A 20,252-nucleotide genomic window follows, 5' to 3' on the forward strand; every position below is an offset into this window, starting at 1 on the left:
AGATTTAATGAGAATCAGTTTTTGGATTAATTATAATTATTCAAATTAATTAAATGAATTAATTATATGTGATATAATTAATTTAATTTAATTATAGATGATATAATTACGATAATGTATTTGATACATTATAATATTAATTATTTATGAGAAAAATAAATATTTGAATATAATTCAAATATTAATTATATGAATTGGATTCATATGGTTAAAATTAATAAACCTGTGATTTATATTAAAAGTCATTGGTGATAGAAATGTATGTAATATTTGATATAACATATAGTTTAATATATATCATATGATAAAGTAGTTATCATATGAATATATATTAAATAATTTATTAAATAAATAAATAAATTCAATTTTATTTATTTATTTGTTGAATTAATATTATTTGGGAGGGAATTGTAACTCCCTCCCCCCTCTCTCTTTAAATCATATATGTGAGTTGGTTATATTTGCTTCTTCTTAGTGTAATGAAGAAATGAAACACAGAAAAAATTGTTCTTCCCCTACTTTTCTTGTGTTCTCCTCTCTCAATCCCTTCCCTCAGCAAAATATTCAAAGCCCACTCCTCCCGGATTCTCATCCAGAGAATACCGAGGTTGCTTTTATGCCTTTTTTTTGGTGTTGTGTTTTTCACAATGAAGAAGAAACGTGAAGATTTCGTTCTTCAAGGGACAGTCTTCTATTTCCCTTTTCTCTTCTTAGCATGTTGTATGTTTTATTTAATTAAATACATGATTTCTTCTGTTTCTCTGTAAAAATTGGGTTCTGTAATTTTTTTAAGAATTAGGACGATTCGCTTCCCCTGCAGACCCTTAAAAGGGTTCTTCATGATTATAGTTAAAGTGGACAGAAAAATTTCTATAGTAAGGAGAGTGAAACTATCGAGCTATAATGGTGTGTCTCGGTAATTAATGAATGTTGATTAATTTGGTCTAAAGAGTTTAGCCAATTAATCTCAAATCGTTAGAGCTCGTGATCTGTAGGTCCACAAGGTTCCTCTACTAGTTTGTAAAATTATATCTTGGATTAGTAAATTGAGCGGACTTGAAATGTTGAAATTCAAAATTATGGTTTAAGTGTTCAAATTCATTTTAGGGTTTGATTAATTGTACGCGATATAATTAAAATGTGTAATTTTGTTTAAATTGAACAAAATCAAAGAGAATAGAATAGTTAAATATTGGTTTAAATATTGAATTACATGAATACGGTTGATGTATGAATTTGATTAATTTAATATTTGATATTAAATTATTAATTAATTAAATTTATTTATTTAATTATTTAAATTAAAAAATTTCAATTTTTTAAAATCAAATTCAGATTTTAATTTTATTTTATTTAATTTTAGAAAAAATTAAATTAAATGGAAAAATTTACAATTAATTGGAAATTCCACTTTGAATGGAATTCTCCAATTTTTCTCTTCAAATGGTTAACCTGGTTAAATAAGCTAAATCTCAGCTTTGAATATGACCATGTTGCTGGAATTTCTTAAACTCTGGTTTACTCTCCAAAATTCTTTTCCTACATATTCAATTGACCTCAGTTCAGTGTTTCCACCACACAATCTGAGTTAGAGGATAGTAGAGAAGAACCTCTTGGTGGCCTACCGTGCATTTGGAAGCTGAATTCATGTTGAAGAGCAAGAATATTAGGAGTTTCATCAAAGGTAATACACTAATGAAACCTTACTTTATATAATAGTTTATATGCATGCTTTAAAACTCAAATAAGTATAATTAGAGTGCTTATTGATTCTGATTTCTTCTACTACATGTATGTTAACTCTTTCAAATAGATATAAATGCATACTTCAATTAAGGTATATGTGTTGGGATATATGTCCTAAGACTCGCATTCTGTAAATTTAACATATTCTACTTGAAATAAAGATGTTATTGTAGTTATTTCAATAATTATGTTATTGAATATAAATTACACTTGTAAAAGCCTAAATCTAATAAATTAAAATCCATGGCTATTACATGAGTACCTGAATTTTATGTGGAGACATAAAATGGATCAAGTTCGAATAGATAGCCAAAACAGTCTATAGTATACAAATAAGGTTGTGTACCTTATTCTGATAATACTATTGGATGTGGCCCATTTTGTATTTAGTACAAACGATGTGACCTTGAATCGTTCATGTGGAGACATGCAAGTAGAGGTGCCCTATGCAATGAGTTTGTAAAAGACCAGACCGAGAAATTAGTCACTTTTACTTTATAATGTTGTTTAAGACTCACTGTTTCAAAACGATGGCCTAGGTAAATCGTTCTTAATCCTAAATTAACTATGAACTCTTATTTATTCAGGATTATCCTTATATTTTCATAGGTGGGGGTTGACACAATAGCGCCGACCCATAAACTTCCCATTTCAAGGGTAAGACTGGGTAGATAGGTAGGGACATAGAGTGCAAGAAGAACTATGCTCCTACCTGCTTTTAGGGATAGTAGAGAAGCTGGTCTCATGACTACTTAATCCAGGTCTTGAACAAGGTACCCCACCCTTTCACTGATCTAAGAGGGATTCAGTTTTTTGATTGGATCACAAACCAATTGTTCATTAAAGGATCAGTGAAACTTAAAGAGCAAAATGTAATCTCGGGGGCGAAACAATATTTTGACCCAACCATTATTACGAACAACGTGTGAAGGGTCGATTTAACGATTACGGCTAAAAACTAAGTGGACATAAATATATCTACAGTGAGAGGAATGAAACTAGTGGACTTTAGTGGAGTGACCCGGTAGTGAACAAACGTTCATTAATTGAGTTTGAAGAGTTTAGCCAATTAATCTCAGATCGTTGAAGCCCATGATCTGTAGGTCCATTAGGTCACTTTACTAGCTCACAAATGGACTAAACCTTAGAATAGAGTGAAATTTTAAACGTTCAAATTTGAATTAAAGGAAGCAGTAATTATATACGTTATAATTACACGTTTAATTGACTAATTAAACGAAATTGGAGAATTGGATAATGTTTAAATTTGATTTAACTTTCGATTACATGAATAGAGATTCTATTTATGAAATTGGTGTTTTAATAATTTAATATTAGATATTAAATTAATTAAATTGTTTAATTAATTAAATAAACTTTAATTAAAATTTGGAAATTTGAATTTTATTAAAATTCAAATAATAAAATCAATTTTATTTTAATTTAAGTTTTAGAAAATTAAATTAAAATGTGAAAATTGATTTTAAATGAGAAATTGATTTTGAATTAAATTGATTTTTAATCAATTTCACTTTGTGGGTTTGGTCTTACTTTCAACACAAAAATTCCATTCAAAATTTTAAGGAGGTGGTGTCGATCCAAAATGCAATCTGATTGCATGAGAAAACTGAAAAAAAAAAAAAAAAAAAAAAACTCACTTCAGCTGAGATTGAGGGCCATGCATCACGAATTTTGGAGTTGAAGTGGTGGAAGAAAAATTCTTCATCCTTTATCTACTATACCAAAAAAATTCTCCAAAATTCCCAAAGATCCAACTCATTTTGAATCCCACAATTCAATCTAAGGTTCAAGAGAATAGTAGGTAAGGTCAAGTGGTGGTCTACAACCATTTAGAATGGAGATTCAAGCTAATTTCGTGAATTGAAGAAGTTCTTCAAATGCATGTTTAAAAACCCTCTTTTTACCTTCAGAGCATGCTTACTTAGATGCTAAAATTGATGAACTAGAGTTCTTAATGATCATGATTTCTTCCACTAATTGCATACTAACTCCAATAGTATGTACTATAATAAAAAGAAATAAAATTAATGAAACATTGATGGCGGGAAATTTAGAGGTCAATTTTATTCGACAACCAAAATCCCGTGGATGCAGTATGCGATGCATGTTCCTAAGATATGCGTTGATAGTCATACGTCGATTGTCATACGTTAGACCGATAATGCGTTAATGATTGTATGCGATGACCATGCATCCTGCCACAAGTTTTCTTGCGCTCACGTCAAGTATAACACGAACACAAGTTTCTTGGATAATTCGAGGTCGAACACAGGGACTTGTTGTTAGATGTATATGGTGATGTGCATGCGGTGGTATAAATAAAAGAATGGAGGGGATTTGTTAAGTTAATCCTACTCCTACTCATATCTAACAGACAAGATAGTGAGAATATGCATGAGAGGTAGAGATACGACAATACTTGCCATGAAATAAATGTATGAGAAAACAGATAAAATGTGGAGATGAATTCATTGCAATCCTCAAGAGTGACCGCAAGGAAAACCTTAGTCAACACAAACCATGCAATCATGCCACACACACGTGAATCTAACTTTAAGACGTATGTGGTGTATCTGCGATATTGCCGATAAGCCTATGCCTGCCTAGACTTCTATAACAAGCTCACTGGCTCTCGCCGCATGACCGTGGCTACCGCATAACCCTTGTCCTACTTCCTGGATGCATGCAAATCCAATATGTAGGGTGCATACGTTGTGTGAAGCAAACAGAGCTTATCTCTAAGATCCCCATTCTTGCCTATGTGCTCCAATCCGCTCTCTCGAGTCTTAGATTTGGGTTTTAGACTACTCTCTCAAGTATGCCTAAATGATGAATGATGCGCTCATAGAACAAGGTAATCGCATGAACTTGACTGACCTAAGATTATTCCTATCTCTAGTGAACAATGCGTACATTGCTTAATGCGACCAACCACTTACCCTCTCGGGCAGTTGGTTGTTGCTGACTGTACTCATAGATAAGCAATGTGTTAATCTATAGATAGGCGTTGCCGCCGCTTCACACTAAGAAAATAAAGTTACTTACACACTCATGAAACGAACACCTCTCAGTGGGTTGCTACATGCTTCATATCCCTAATCTACATGACTAAGTATGTGATACCTAAGCAATCCCACTAAGTGTTGCAATGAAAGTAAAGATGCTAAGAAAAGAACATGGAGATGGAGTCGAAGGAGAAGAGAAATTCATTGAAAATAAATTGTATTAATTTCTAAATTCCAAAATGTCATACAATACAATATGAGAAAAGAAAGGAAAAGGAAATGACCAGCTGGGAGCAAACCCAGCAGATGTGTGTCAAGGCTTCCAGTGGTGCCATGGATGGGTGGAGGAACTGACTCTCTCGAGATAGCTCCGATCGAATGCTTTGGTCGTCACTCGAAATGGATAAAAGAGGTGAAGAACTTTCAGCCGTCTTCTCACGCGTTTGTCTTGATCGCAGGGAAAAATCCCCGGATGACAAGGATCATCCTCGGATAACTTGAATTTCTGCTCATTGGCTTCTATTTATAGAGCTTGGGTCATCGATAGCATTAATTGGACTGCTCTGAGTCTGACGTTTGGCGCGTTAGTCCTTTCTGAACCTCTGCCACTAACGGCGTGGTAGGCGAAATGTTGGCATCAGCTTTGGATTTTCTCGAGGTAGATGCGTTGATACGTTCATTTCACCTAACTTGCGTTGATCCCATTTGTATGCATTATCGCATCGCCGCAATCATTCATGGCCGCATTTGCTTAATACCGCAACTTTACATGATGACCGCAATCACTTGACGAGCACAATTCCCATGCGATGGACGTATACGGATGATTATCAAAACATCCATGTGTTGATCGATACGTTTGCCTTTGCGATGGAGTGTTTCTCCGCATGCGGTCGTCTATGCTGTGGTTCGATTTCCGCGTTTGCGTTCATTTCCTACGTTAGCTACAAAAATAGAATATTGAACGCATAATAACGCAAAATAACGGGTTAGCTGAGATTCAACATGCTAATCGACGCAAGCTCACTTTCTCGTGAATTCCTATCATGATTGCCGCATATTCTGCCTAACAACCTTCATAATTCTAAGTAAAAGGCCTAGGATGACATGCATTTTTGCATGTCATCACACCCCCAAACTTAAAATCATGCTTGTCCTCAAGCATGCGTTATTCTCAAGAAATTCTAACTCACCTTTATGCTTTCCTTTGCGATGACCAGCTTCTCAGAATATAATTTACACACACCTTTGACCATCATCGCAATGCTCTCCTCCACTTTGGCTGCTTCATTATAAAGATCTTGTCTAAGTTCAAATCCGGCAAGCCTTTGCTAAAAATTTTTTATTCATTCACTGCAATTTTGTGTTTAGCTTTTGAGAATGCGTTCATTCAAAAATACTTCAAAACTTTGCGATGGCTTATTCAAATGCAGCGTTGAACCTGGTTATGCCCTTTGTTTTGGCTTACGTCCTTCGTTTTGGCTTACCCTCACGTGTGTCATCTCGGTTCTTTTTGTTACAATAATGGTGGGGACATTTTAAAACTTTCTTTAATTATAAAGTTATTTTTTTAATAAGGTATATTAATGGTTTTTAAACATATGCTGGCATAGTGATAGCATTTTTTTACCTTTTTTTAAGTTAATGGTATTTTTGAAATATTTGAAAGTTCAAAGATAATTTTGTTCAGGTGTATTTTTGAAACAAAACTTTAAGGGTTTCCATTCAAAACTAATGACAATGATATTTTAAAAATCTTTTTAATGTTTAATGATATTTTTGAATTTTTTTTAAGGTTTAAAAGTATTTTTGATAAAAAGAAAAATAAAGTTCAAAAACATTTTGTATAATTTAACAAAATAAAAATTACTGATCGGGTTGAAAGTGAGAGGATGATTAGTAGCTAGCGAGTTAGTAAAATAACAAGAAAAACAACGTTTAGGATTTAGGAACTTAAACTTTGTATACCGAATTAGTATGTGATTCATCTTTCAAGCATTAATTGCTTTTTACTCATTTCTTTTCATTTTTCACCAATATAATTATTAGTTTTAGACTTAAACTAAAGTTATAAAATTTGTTCTCAAGTAATAAATTTATTACATCCCAGATTTGTGCAAGGATAATGAGACTCTCTACCTTCATATATATATTAATAGGACTGGAACTAAAAGCTAAAAGATCGAAAAATCAAATCGATCTACTAGTTTAGTTTTATTTTTTAGAATAAACTTGAACATCTTGATTTGTACCGTGAAAAAATAATTTTTTTAATTTTAGATTGATTTTAATTAAAAAAAATAATCAAAACTAAACCGAACTGAGTGTATATATATCCTTAAAAGTAAGCTCAATTAATATTTTAATTATTATGGTGTATATATATTTATCGTTGTTTAGAACACTGATCAATTATTATGGTGTATATTGCATATATGTTTGTTATTTGAAAAATAGGAAAAAAAAAGTTTCAATATTAATCTTTAACAAAGAGGCTCAATTTTAATTTGAAAATAAAGGAGGAAATAAAAATGAAAGTTAAAAGAAAAAATAACATGTCAAAAAATGAAGAACCAAATCGATAATAAACTGAACCAATAAACCCTGATTTATTGGTTTTGTTCTTTATTAGACATCGGTTTGATTCCCTTCTTTATAAAATCAGTTGATTTGGTCTGATTCTTGGTCGGCCTCTAAACTGATAAAATCGAACCGACTTTCACCCCTTCATCAAGAGTGTTCACAATTCTTCTTGAGGATGCCAAAATCCATAAAGGGGAATATGAATCTGACATTCACATGAAAATAATGGTAAATTTGTAATTTGGGGAAGAATATGATCTGCTGGATAGAAAGATATGCACATTGGTGTGGTGTTTGCTACACATGTCCAATGCTTAAGTTAGAACGAGTATATCTACAACAAGTAGAGAACTCGATTATTATAATGGAATTACTTCTCCCTAAAGGTTTTATGATGTATTTATAGTTGTAATTGACCAAGTGTTTCGCAATTTTATCGAAGTTATCCTTTAACTCACTAGGTTGGAGCGTGCGAAAGGCATGCCACATTTGGCATTTTAGTAAGTTCATCCTTGACCAAGCATGTTCTTTAGTACTATTTAGGGCTCGGGCATTCGCGAGGTATGTCCCTTTGTGTCACACCCCCTCTCAGATTACCCACCTAATCTAGAAAGAGGTGTGAAGATGCTAAACATCACCTCCCCTCTCAGACTACCCACCTAATCTAGAAAGAGGTGTAAAGATGCTAAACATCACCTCCCCCAATGACATTTAGCATCTTACTAACTAACTTTACCTGTACTTAAATCTGAACAGTTACACAATAATCCTTTAGTACATTTAATTTCCTAAATTTCTATCTCCTGTTATATACCAACCATGAACAAAATTTAGACACAACGGAACAAAACAAATCCTCTTATCCCATACTCCCAAAACCATGACACGTAAGGTTCGTGATATGCAATCTATTTACAACAATGCAAGATCTACAATGTAGCAGGAGACTCTTGTGTGTGCCAGTAAACAGCTCAATGTGTTTTCGGAACTTTTAACGCTACCTGGGGGGGGGGGGAAACATAAAATATCGAAAGCATAAGCTAATGCCCAGTGAGTGGTAATTGAATATAAACATAAGTTATCGCTTTCTAAATCATCAATAAAAGTAATTAAATCGTTCAATAAAACATTAGCCAAGTATAAAAGATTCAATAGTATCTCAAATAGTGCTAGTAAAACAGTGGCATGATCATCTCTCATAAGCACATTTTAAAGCATTCAATCGTTAGCAAAAAACCACACGAACTCTATACCCAAATACTCGTTTACAACAGTGGGTTACTCTGGACAAAGAATGCCCCCCGCAATGTAAACCAAATCAGATGGCCATACGTGCACGGATTGCTGCCCCAAGGCTAAGCATAGATACACACCACAGGCCCAGGTTATTCTGGACTCCCCGGTATACTCTGGCTACATCTGACCTCGGTGGTAGCCCTTTGATAGCCTGGGTGGTGCTACAGGTACAGGTTCCTCTGGACTTTCCGGTATACTCTGGCCACATCTGACCCCGGTAGCCCCTGATCGCCTGAGCAGTACTACTGAAACACATTCAAGTAGCACGGGAACATAACCATCTCTCGGGTACAAGAATTAGTAGTTTGAAACCATATCCACAATAATTCAACAACTTTGATTCCACCATCAAGAAGTTTTCATAAAAACCATACAAATCATAAGTATGTAAACTATGATTTCAAACTACATTTTGATAAATCAAGATTGTATAAAACCATCGAGGGTTTAGAAATCATGATTTAAACATTTTTGAAATATCAGTCAAGTAAAATAGATCATGCCATCACATTTCATAAATCATAGCATACAATCATATAAAATTACTTTCTGTATCAAAACATTCGAAAATAAACCACTCATTATCACTGGCGCGAGCTCCTTGGGTTGTAAGTCTTTCCAACCTCAACTTGGCCTGAAATAAAGTCCAAAGGTTACTAGACACTCATAAGAGGTCAAATCAACTTTAAATAGCCCATAGTGATTCAATGTAACCACTTGAACTCATTTTAACACCTAAACATTCACATTTTGCTCCTTAAGTCCATTTTCCTCATATTACCCAAAATGGCCCAAAAACCAGTTTTTAATCCTAAATTATTCATTCTAGGGTCGAAATATCTAGAAAATTTTAATTAGGATTCAAAAATGCTCACCAACACCCAAAATGCTAAAAAACAAGCAATTGGGCACTAGAAATGGGCATGGTCGTGGGCTGTGGGCGTGGGTGGGCGAGGCTGGCCGTGAGTGGGTAGGGCTGGACGGGCTGAGGCGTGCTGAGGGGCGCTGGCACAGAAGAAGGCGCGCAGGTGGGTCTGGCATTCTTAGGGGTGTGGCTGGCCTGCTGCTACCCACGTCGAGAAAACACTGGTTCCACTTTAACCAACTTTTAACTCAACTTAAAGTGAAAAGTTTCACATACTTCCTTCATGAAATATGTTAAGAAACATTTAAGCTAACTAATCTCAAAATTATAGCTCTTAACTCATATTCCAGGGCTTATAATCTCTCTTGGACTACACCTTACTTGGATTTTCCAATTTTCCGGGCAACCTTCACTCTCTTCACGATTTCTTTAATTTTTCAATCCCAAATCTCTCGAGCAGCCCTAGAATAGACTCACAACTCAATAAGATTTAATCTGGTTTAAATATGGAAGCTTTTGCACGAGTATTTTGGGAGAACATCACATTCTTCAGACCCCAAGTTTTTGGCCGAAGCTACACACTTTTTCCTCCAATCAAAGTCCTCCACCCAGCTGCTTGTTTGCCCTACTACGTGGCTTTTTATTTATTTTTCTTATCCTTTGTAGCCTTATAAGACTTATCAAGTTAAATTAATTTTAGATTTTAGCAAATTAATCCAAGAATTTTTTTTTTAAAAAAAACAAACAACTCCAATACCCCTCTCGGCCAACTTGCATTTCCTACAAATTTTGTTCTTTCTTTCCTTGTAACCCTTAGCCAATAACAAATCATGTTCACTATACAGGTACCCAATCATGAAAAATTGTTCCAATAATAACATGTATTAGTATATTTCTAAAAGAAGTTGCATTTGTTAAGTAATTTCCAACTTTAATTCCAACACTTAGAATTAGAACTTTCTTAGGTCATACAATCCAAGTTATTCATTTAAGTACGTAATCTCACTTATCTAGGTTATGCTAAGCATAAACAAGAGAAAAATAGGACAAGGGCTTACACTTTGAGTATTTATTAGGAATAACCTTGGCCTTGGTTGTGACTGAGCATACTAGCATGAGCCTTGACCCTACGTTATCCTCATTTTCTTGGCCCAATTTGGTCCTAGGGTATCACTTTTAACTTGATTTTCGTAGTCTTTTTATCTTTGTTGATTTTATCCTTGCTCGATATTGATTATGCCCTTTAGCCTGTATAAAACCCACAATACACATATGAAAACATAACTTTTAAAGAATTGGGAGAAGATGATAAAGTTATTGTATTTGTATGTGCTAACTAATCACTAATTCTTGAAAACTAGATTATTAGATACTTTTAGTTCGGTTGTATCTTGAATAGGAATGCTCATGGGTGGGTTGGATTCGGTTCGAATTGTAAATTTCAACATATAAACAACTTTAATTAACAATAAAAAATTTGAGTTTGGTTGATTTAAGGTTTAGGTACTTTTTAATCTCAAATTAATGGAATTGTAAATTTCATCATCACATAAACAATCTTAAATAATTTTCTTTGATTGATTTAGATTGTTTGGATTGTTTATTTATTTATTCTACATATTTTCTTAAAAAGAAAATAATAATAATATATCCCAGTCAGCTATTTTCTCTAATAACTCTGAGATAATTGTCCAAAAGACTCATTTTAAAGATCTAAAATGGCAAATGACTCAATTTTTGTAAAAAATGTCAAATACCTCTTTGTTGATGTCATGACCACGTGAAGTTACGGTATTACCATTCTTTTTTATTTTTCTTCTTCTTCTTTGGTGCGAGAAATCTTCCTCTGCACGTTGTCTCCTTCTTTTCCGACTTCTTCTCCTATGTACGTCTTCTTCTTTTTCTCCGATACGACGAATCAATGCGAGCCGCTCTAAGACGACCAACTCCAGTGAGTAACAACAAGATAGAGAAGTGATTTTGTGAGTGAGCAAATGAAGAGAGAGCGAGATGAGCGAGAGCGAGAGACATAGTAATTTGTGAGTGAAAAAACAAGAGAGAGAGAGAATGAGATACATAGTGATTTGTGAGTGAAAAAAGAAGATAGAGCAAGACGAGCGAGACAAGCGAGAGTGAGATACATAGTGATTTGTGAGTGAAAAAAGAAGATAGAGCAAGACGAGCGAGACAAGCGAGAGCGAGAGACATAGTGATTTGTGAGTGGAAAAAAGAAGAGAGAGCGAGATGAGCGAGATTACTTTTCCTTGTGCGTACAAGTATATTTTGATAATTTCATTAGAATTTGATGTCAGCAAAGGGTCATTCGATATTTTTTTTCAAAATTCGAGTCATTTCATTTCTTTTTTTTTGCCTAAGTTTTGGGCCATCCATCGACAGACTCAATAACTCTTCATATAATTATTTGAACAAAATTTAACCCAAATAAGTAGGGTTATAACCCAACCTAAAAGTCTTACAAATTAGATTGAGTTGATTGATTTTTTAGAGCCCTCGAGTATTTTTTTGAAGAAACACATAAGTAGCTAGAGTGCTAAAAAAAAAAAAACCTAAAACAAAGTTTTATTTTAAGAATACCTAAATCTAACTGGAGAATTTGTTAAGGGCACCTAAACAACAAATTTAACCAAATTACAAAAATAATCTTATGCACCATATATATAAATTACATTTTTTTAAAAATCTAGCTAAAGCTTCTACTATCCACAAACTATGCATATATGATACTAAAGTAAAAATATGTTTGTTTTTCAAATGTACATACATACAAGAACTGTACAGGACATAGATTGTGGCTTAAATGTGGAAAGTTTTCCAGGGTAAAAAAATAAATTCAAGGGTTAGATAAAAAGAGAAACAATTATCAATTTTATCCACTCATGCCCAAACACAAGGACTCAAAACTTTTCGTAGGTAGAGATGTCCATGGGGTCGGGGCGGGGACGGGGAAGCCATCCCCGTCTCTTTCCCCGCCCCTTATTTCATTCCTCATCTCCACGAATTTCACCGTGGGGGAACGGGGCGGTGTTTTCGTGGGGATTGGGTTCCCTGCGGGAAAATTTTCCGTACCATCATTATTTTAACAAATTTTTTTATTTCAAATAAATACATATTTTTAACAATTCCTTAAATATATGCAATACAACTTTCATTTAAATACTATATTATCAATTTTGGTAATAGAAATAATAATACACATTCAATTTAAAAAGATCTTAAAATGTTAAATTCTCGAAATTTTTATAAACTAAAATTCAACAATGAGAACATCCTATCTTAAATATTACAACATCTAAGGTATTAAAGTAATAATGTCTTAAGCTTTAAATAATTCAAACCTCCATAATTTTCCTAACAAAGTCTACATATATATATATATATATATATATATATATATATATATATATATATATAATATATAATAATATATATATATAATATATATAATCTATATACAAAAGTCGACGAGGGTCGAGGTCGTGGAGTATATTCTTGTCCCCGACCCTGAATTGTAAACGAGAAAAAAAATCCCCACTCCCTTCCCCATTCCTTATGTATTTTGGGATTCCCCGCCCTGTTTGAGGATGGTCCCCACAGGGTCTCGACCCCATAGATTTATTGGACATCTCTAATCGTAGGAATGAATTTCATGACATATATATGTTGGATATATATATAGTGAAGGAAAGTGAGACAATTAAATATTCAAACATAAAATTGGATTTAATTGTGTAGATTAAATTCATTGTTTAGAAACTTTCAAATTGGATTGAAACTTCCAATTAAAATGATGTTTCATATACAAATTTAACAATTATTCAAGTTAAATTTATTGTTTCTTTAACTTGAATGAATTATGTTTGATTGTTGTCAAGTAATAACTCAATTGAGTTAAAATTGACAAATGTTTCAAAATTTTTATTTATTTGATTTTATTTTGTATTTGGGAGAGTTACTAAGTTGTAAACCTGTAAATAGCAATTTGGTTATTCATTTGAAGCATCCCACTCCAAAGTGAATAGTTCTCTCATCTCTTTCTATTTCTCTTTTTTTCTTGAGTTTATTTCAGTTGATAGCAAATATCTAAGTGTTGTGCCAGATTCGAGTAGTTCGAGGTTACAGTTCAACTGGAGCTAGTCGTTGTATCCTATTGAGATGATCGTTGTAATCTGTTTGCAACCCATGTGGAGTGAATAATTGTCTTCAAAACAGCGCTTATCAGAAGCATGCCATGACTACGGTTTGAGTCTATAAAGGTTTTGAGGTTCTTTCAAGTTTTTTGGTTATTTTCATATCTAAGCATTGTCATACCATTTAGCTTTCATTTGAGTTTGAATATTATACATTATTGTTTCTAGTAATGAGGTGTAATCAATTTTCTGGTTTATTCAGTTCGATATATACAATGTTTCTCCAATAATGTGAAGACAATTAGAATTTGAACTGATGGCTAAAAACTCTTCCACTAATGTTTCTACTTTTACCATGATGGGATCGTCCATTGTTAAACCTTATACTGAAAAATCAGAGAAGTTCAAGGGAGACAACTTCAAGAGATGACAACAGAAGATGATCTTCTATCTCACCACACTGAATCTTGCTCACATTTTGAAGGAAAATTGCCCAATTACCCTCATAAGATGCTATAACTCCTGAAACGGAAGCTGCAAAGTAAGCATGGATGCATTGGGACTTCCTATGCCGTAATTATATACCTAGTGTTCTTGAGGGCACTTTATATAGTTTCTATTTCATTGTCTACAATACATCAAAATTATTGTGGAAGACATTAGACAGGAAGTACAAGCTGAAAGATACTAGTACTAATAAATTCCTTGTGAAAAAATATTGAGATTATAAGATGATTAATACCAAGTTGGTAGTCAATCAAATGGAAGAATTGCAAATTATCATCAGTGATTTGCAAAGTGAAGGATTGGACATCAGCGAGCCATTCCCAGTTGCTCTTATGATTGAGAAGTTGCCTCATTCCTAGAAGGACTTCAAATGCAATCTCAAACACAAGCCAAAGGACTTATCCATGGAGAACCACGCGGTAAAACTCCATATAAAAGAGGAAAATAGAAAATGGGATAAAACTCTGCTAGAAGTTGAACCCAAGGCTCACATTGCTGAAGCTTGAAAACATAAAGCCAAGAAGCAGAATTTTAAGATGAAAATATGAATCGTGGGTCGAGAAATGATGCTAGCAAACGTGTTTTGCTAGGATTGTGGCAAGAGTGGCATACTGCTGCAATGGGCAAACATGAGAAAGGACAAAGTTCTAACAAGCCAACGTCGTGGAAAACAACGATTTGGTTATCATCATTTCTAAGTTAAATTTGGCTTCAGACACCAAAGGTTGATGGATTGATACTGGTGTTACTAGACATATTTGTAAGGACAAGTCATTGTCCGTTGCATATGAAAAGCTAGATGGCAGCGATAAACTGTACATGGGAAATGCTTCAACCGCCTCTATGGAAGGAAAAAGGAAGATCCTACTGAAATGGACTTCTAAAAAGATACTTACCTTCAATGATATATGGTATGTGTCAGAGATTCGAAAGAATATAGCGTCAGGAATTCAACTTAATAAAATGGGTTCAAGCTTGTACTTATGTCAGATAAATTTATTATGACAAAGGGGATATGTAATTTAGGGAAAGACTATCTGAGTGATGGCTTGTTCAAATTGAATGTTTTTACAAAAATTCCAAAGAATAATAATAATATCAATTATTTTGCTTATTTTGTTGAGTTGTTTGATGTATGACATTCTAGATTAGTAAGTTTAGGACTATTGCCGAATTTTAACATTGATAATAGACACAAATGTTAAATTTGTGTTGAATCATAGTTTGCTAAAAAGTCATTTTCATATGTGAAAAGAAGTAATGAGTTACTTGATTTAATCCACAGTGATATATGTGACATGAAAAGTGCTCCCATACGATGTGGTAAGAGGTACTTTGTTAACATATTCATTGATGATTGTAGTAAATATTGTTATGTATATTTATTACATATTAAAGATGAAATCTTTATTATTTTTAAAACATATAAGGCATAAGTTGAAAATTAATTTGAGAAGAAAGTAAAGATGCTTAGATCAAATAGAGGTGGTAATATGAATCATCATCACTTTTTGAATTCTGTGAAGTTAATTGTATAATCCAACATTCTACAACACCTTAAACACCACAAAAAAAAAAAATGGTGTAACTGAATGAAAGAATCAAACTTTAAAGGACATGGTTAATTATATGTTAGATAGTTTAGGTTTACCTCATAATTTGTGGGGGGAAGCTTTGCTTACAACAAATTTTATATTAAATAGAATTCCACATAAGAAGATTAATAAGTCGACTTATGAAGTATGGAAGGGAAAGTTATCCTTATATAAAATGCTGAAAGTGTGGAGGTGTTTGGCAAAGGTATAAACCCCTTTACAAAAAAGGACCAAACTTGGATCTATGAGAATTGATTGTGTCTTTATAGACTATGCAATGCATAGTGCTACGTCTAGCATGGTAATTGAATGAAAATATCTGATATTAATAATCATACCATAGTGGAATCTATTGAAGCTAAATTCTTTGAGGATATATTTCTTAAGAAGAAGGATAGAAAATTATTGAGACTAGCTCTTTGAAAGGTAAAAACGATGCGAATATTGAATATGAACCTAGAAGAAACAAAAGAGCTAAGAAAGTTAATTCTTTTGGACTTGATTTCATAACTTATATGATAGAAGGTGAGCCTCATACTTTTCAAGGGCTTGAATCATCTCCTGATGCACCTTATTGAAAGGAAGCTATCAATAGTGAGCTAGAATCCATTTTACAGAAAAATATCTAGGTATTTGTTGATTTACCTCCTGGAAGTACACCAAATGGGACGAAATGAATTTTTAAGAGAAAGTTTAAGGCTGACAACACTATTGATAAGTATAAAACCCGTTTGGTAGCTAAAGGCTTTTTCCATAAAGAAGGGCTAGATTTCTTTGATACCTATTCTCTTGTGACGAGGATTCCATCTATAAGGATTTTAATTGCAATAAAAACTATACAAAATTTGGAAATACATTAAATGGGTGTAAAAATTACATTTTTAAATGGAGATTTAGATGAAGAAATTTATATGGAACAACCTGAAGGGTTTGTTGTTAAAGGACTTGAAAACAAAGTTTGTAAACTTGTTAAGTCTCATTATGGGTTTTATTAAGCACCTTAACAAGGATATGAAAAGTTTGACCACACTTTGTTATTAGATGGATTTTAGATAAATGAGTGGGAAAAATATGTCTATGTTACAACCATAGATCAAGAGTGTATCATTGTTTGCTTGTATGTGGGTGATATGTTAATAATAGGCACAAATAGAAGTGTCATTGATTCCACTAAAAGGATGTTAAAATCCAAATGTTGAAATCCAACTTTGATATGAAGGACCTTGGTATTACTTGAAGTGATCGAATCCCACAGTGGAAGCGTTTATATGAAAACGCCTTGCATCCCTCAATTTGATTTTTACATTAACAAATTTATTAAACTAAAACAGAGTATAAACTTGTAAATTAGCATACTTTATGGAAAAATATTAGAACCATTCTGACGTTTTTAGATTCCCAAGCTTCACGAACAATCCTCTTTAAGTTCCAATGATCTTGATCACAAACGATTTATTGAACAATACCACGAGAGTAAACTCGTTATTCTCTAGGATTCCAATAAAGGGATTGGTGGTATCCAACTATTGGGAAAGGGAGAGGAGAAAATGATTTTAGAGAGTAGAGAGGATTCTCTTTGTGGTTTAAGGAAAATTTTGCACAATAAAACTTGAATGTTGTGTATTGTCAGTGTCTGTGTCTCGCAAAGGGACCTTAGAGAGGTCTTTATATAGAGAAGGGTCAAACCTTTTTCCTAATCCTTTTCTTATTTCCCTTTTCTACGATTAATTAATTAAATGGCATTAATTAATTAGCCCAATTAATTAAATAATACTTATTTAACTTATTTTTCACATTAATTAAATAACTACTTATACATTAAATCTAATTTTATGTGTATATATATATATATATTGTTGGGATTGGTGTCCTAATTCTCCTGGAGTCTCGGTGTTTGTAATGATACACATTGTTTGATGAAAAAACTAACTGTTATTTCATCCTGACATTTACTCATATTTAATAAACAAAGCTCCATGGTTATCTTATGTAAACTTAAGCATGTATATGTATTATAAAAGTGGGTCATGCCTTAAGTGATAACCTAAATAAGTATGTAGTATACTATTACAGATGGTAGATCCTGACCATTCATGTAGAGACATGCAAGCGGAGGTGTCCTATAACAAGAGTTTGTATAAGATCGGACCACGAGATGACTAGACTCTGTATATAACGTCGTACGTCGTTGATACTAGAGACTTACATCTCACCTAAACGACCATAGGTGACACAACCTCAATCCTAAGTGTTTGTAAATTCCTGCCTTTGAGGGCGGTGCTTTGATTAGTATGTGTAAGAGTGGCTAGACTGCCAACTCAACATGCCTACCTTTTTGGTGACTTGTCTGATTTAGGAGCTGGGAACTCAATACACAAAATGGAATTCGCTCCTTCCCGGAAGCAGGGGTAAGTAAAGAGATTGCTCCCTTAAGGACTGATTTCGGGGCTTGAATATAGTGGCCACAACTTCTCTTTAAAAGAGAGAACTTAGTCATAATAGAACTAAGACTTATGTTCATTAGAGGGGTCAGTGGTACTTAAGAAATTAGATGTAACTACAGGGGCATAACGATTATTGGCCGATCTGTGAAGGGTTGTTGCACTATTGATTGGTTAAGATGGATAAATAATATATTTGTAGTAAGGAGAGTTTAGCTGTCGGTTTTTAGTGGATTGCCTGGCAGTTAACGGATGATGGATGCCATGACTAAAGAGTTTAGTCAGTTATTCACATACCGTTAGAGCTTCGAGCTACAGGTCCATAAGGTCTCCTTAGTAGCTCAATGGATTTAGTTGAGGATCAGTTTTTGGTGTTGATTTGGAATGTTCAAATAGACAAGAGATATTTCGATTATATATGATATGACCGGTATAATGTATGAGATACATCAAGTGGAGGATTAATGTAAATGAGATTTACATTAAGTGCCATGAAATAGAAAAAGAGTTATGATTTATATGTTTCATGAGATGAAATATTAAAACTATAGGTATAAATATAGTATGATAAGTTGGTTATAATTTATATTTATAATAATATTAACTATTAGATAATTATCTCTTTTTCTCTAATAACCAATTGAGCGGGAGGTTATTGGTGCTTTCATGGTAATCGTGAGAAAAAGGGAAAAATGTTTTCCTAATTTTAGTAATGTTGAAAATTGTTTTTTTTTTAGATTTCCTATCTGAGAAAAATACTCATGGGAAGTTGTCAAGTAAATTGGATTTACTAAGCGACAACCTTGAGTAAGGTAAACGATCGTGGAGTGTTAGTAGGTGATAAACACTCAGCTAAGTGATGAGCTAAACGATCAAATAGCTTCTTCTAGATGATCGCTTAGCTTTTCCTAAACGATTGGACATCGATCTATACGATAGGTTCTTCCATCTCCCACTTGCTCAATCGTTTACAAGATTGTGTTTCGTCCTTCATTCTGCCTCAAACCAATTTCATACAGAGTCCAACCTTTAGATTCTCACACCGAGAATACCAAGGAAGCCTTCTTGGTGGTGTCCTACTCAACTCAACACTGTCGAGGTGCTGTGGAGGCCGTTCGTGGTATTCGGGGTGTTAATGACCTAGGCAATTGCTTATTCGAGTGCACGGTGTTCGTGTTGTGTAGCGATTGTGTTGGATGAGCGTTTGTGTGTTGTTGTGTAGCTATGATCGAGCGTTAGTGATCAAGGAGCTTTGTGATGAGTCTTCAAATTGTATTATTCTAGTCCTTGATCATTTTGTATAACATGCTGCAATTTATATATTTTGCATAACCGTATGTTTTTGTTTGCGATTGTAAGTGTAAAGTTCATATACAATTTTAATTTCGAATGATCTTTCTGCTGCTCATGGAAATCCTCGTGTTCGATTTACTTCAATTGGTATTAGAGCCAGGTTGTTCTGATATTCCAAATTTCAATTCAGTTTTGAACTTCTTTTACAGTCTTGGTGGATTTTCTGTATTTGTATTTAATTGTTAAGTGCATTTGTAGATGGAGTTGATGAATGTTTTCGAGTTTAATTGCCTTTGTTTAAAGTTTTCTTCAATTACAAAGTGTTAATTTGTAAGGGCCACTGTGTTATTGAGTGTAATTAACTTGCAATCGAATCTGTAAATCAAAGGGTTTGAGTTAGTCGAGTTGTTCGTGATAAAGTTTCGAAGGATGGAGATGCGGTCCTCAATGAGGAAGAAGACCAAAAGTTGGTCGTATCGTGTAGCCTAAGGTAAACGATCTTTGGGATTTTTCTAAACAATCGTTTAGTATTTACTTAACGATTGTTTAGCTAATGTGCAAATTAAATTAAATAAGTGTTGGTTGGTTGCTTGATCGCGTAGGTGCTGAAGGTAGACGATCATAGTGTAAGCATATGATGCTCATTGTTTAGTAAAAGATGCGTACTAGACGATCGTGTAGTTAGCAAGCCTCATCGCTTAGTTACTACCTACATGATCGCGCAATATACGATATGAAGGCGCTAGTTAAGT

Source organism: Benincasa hispida, chromosome 12 (assembly GCF_009727055.1).
Source record: "Benincasa hispida cultivar B227 chromosome 12, ASM972705v1, whole genome shotgun sequence".
NCBI classification, from domain to species: Eukaryota; Viridiplantae; Streptophyta; class Magnoliopsida; order Cucurbitales; family Cucurbitaceae; genus Benincasa; species Benincasa hispida.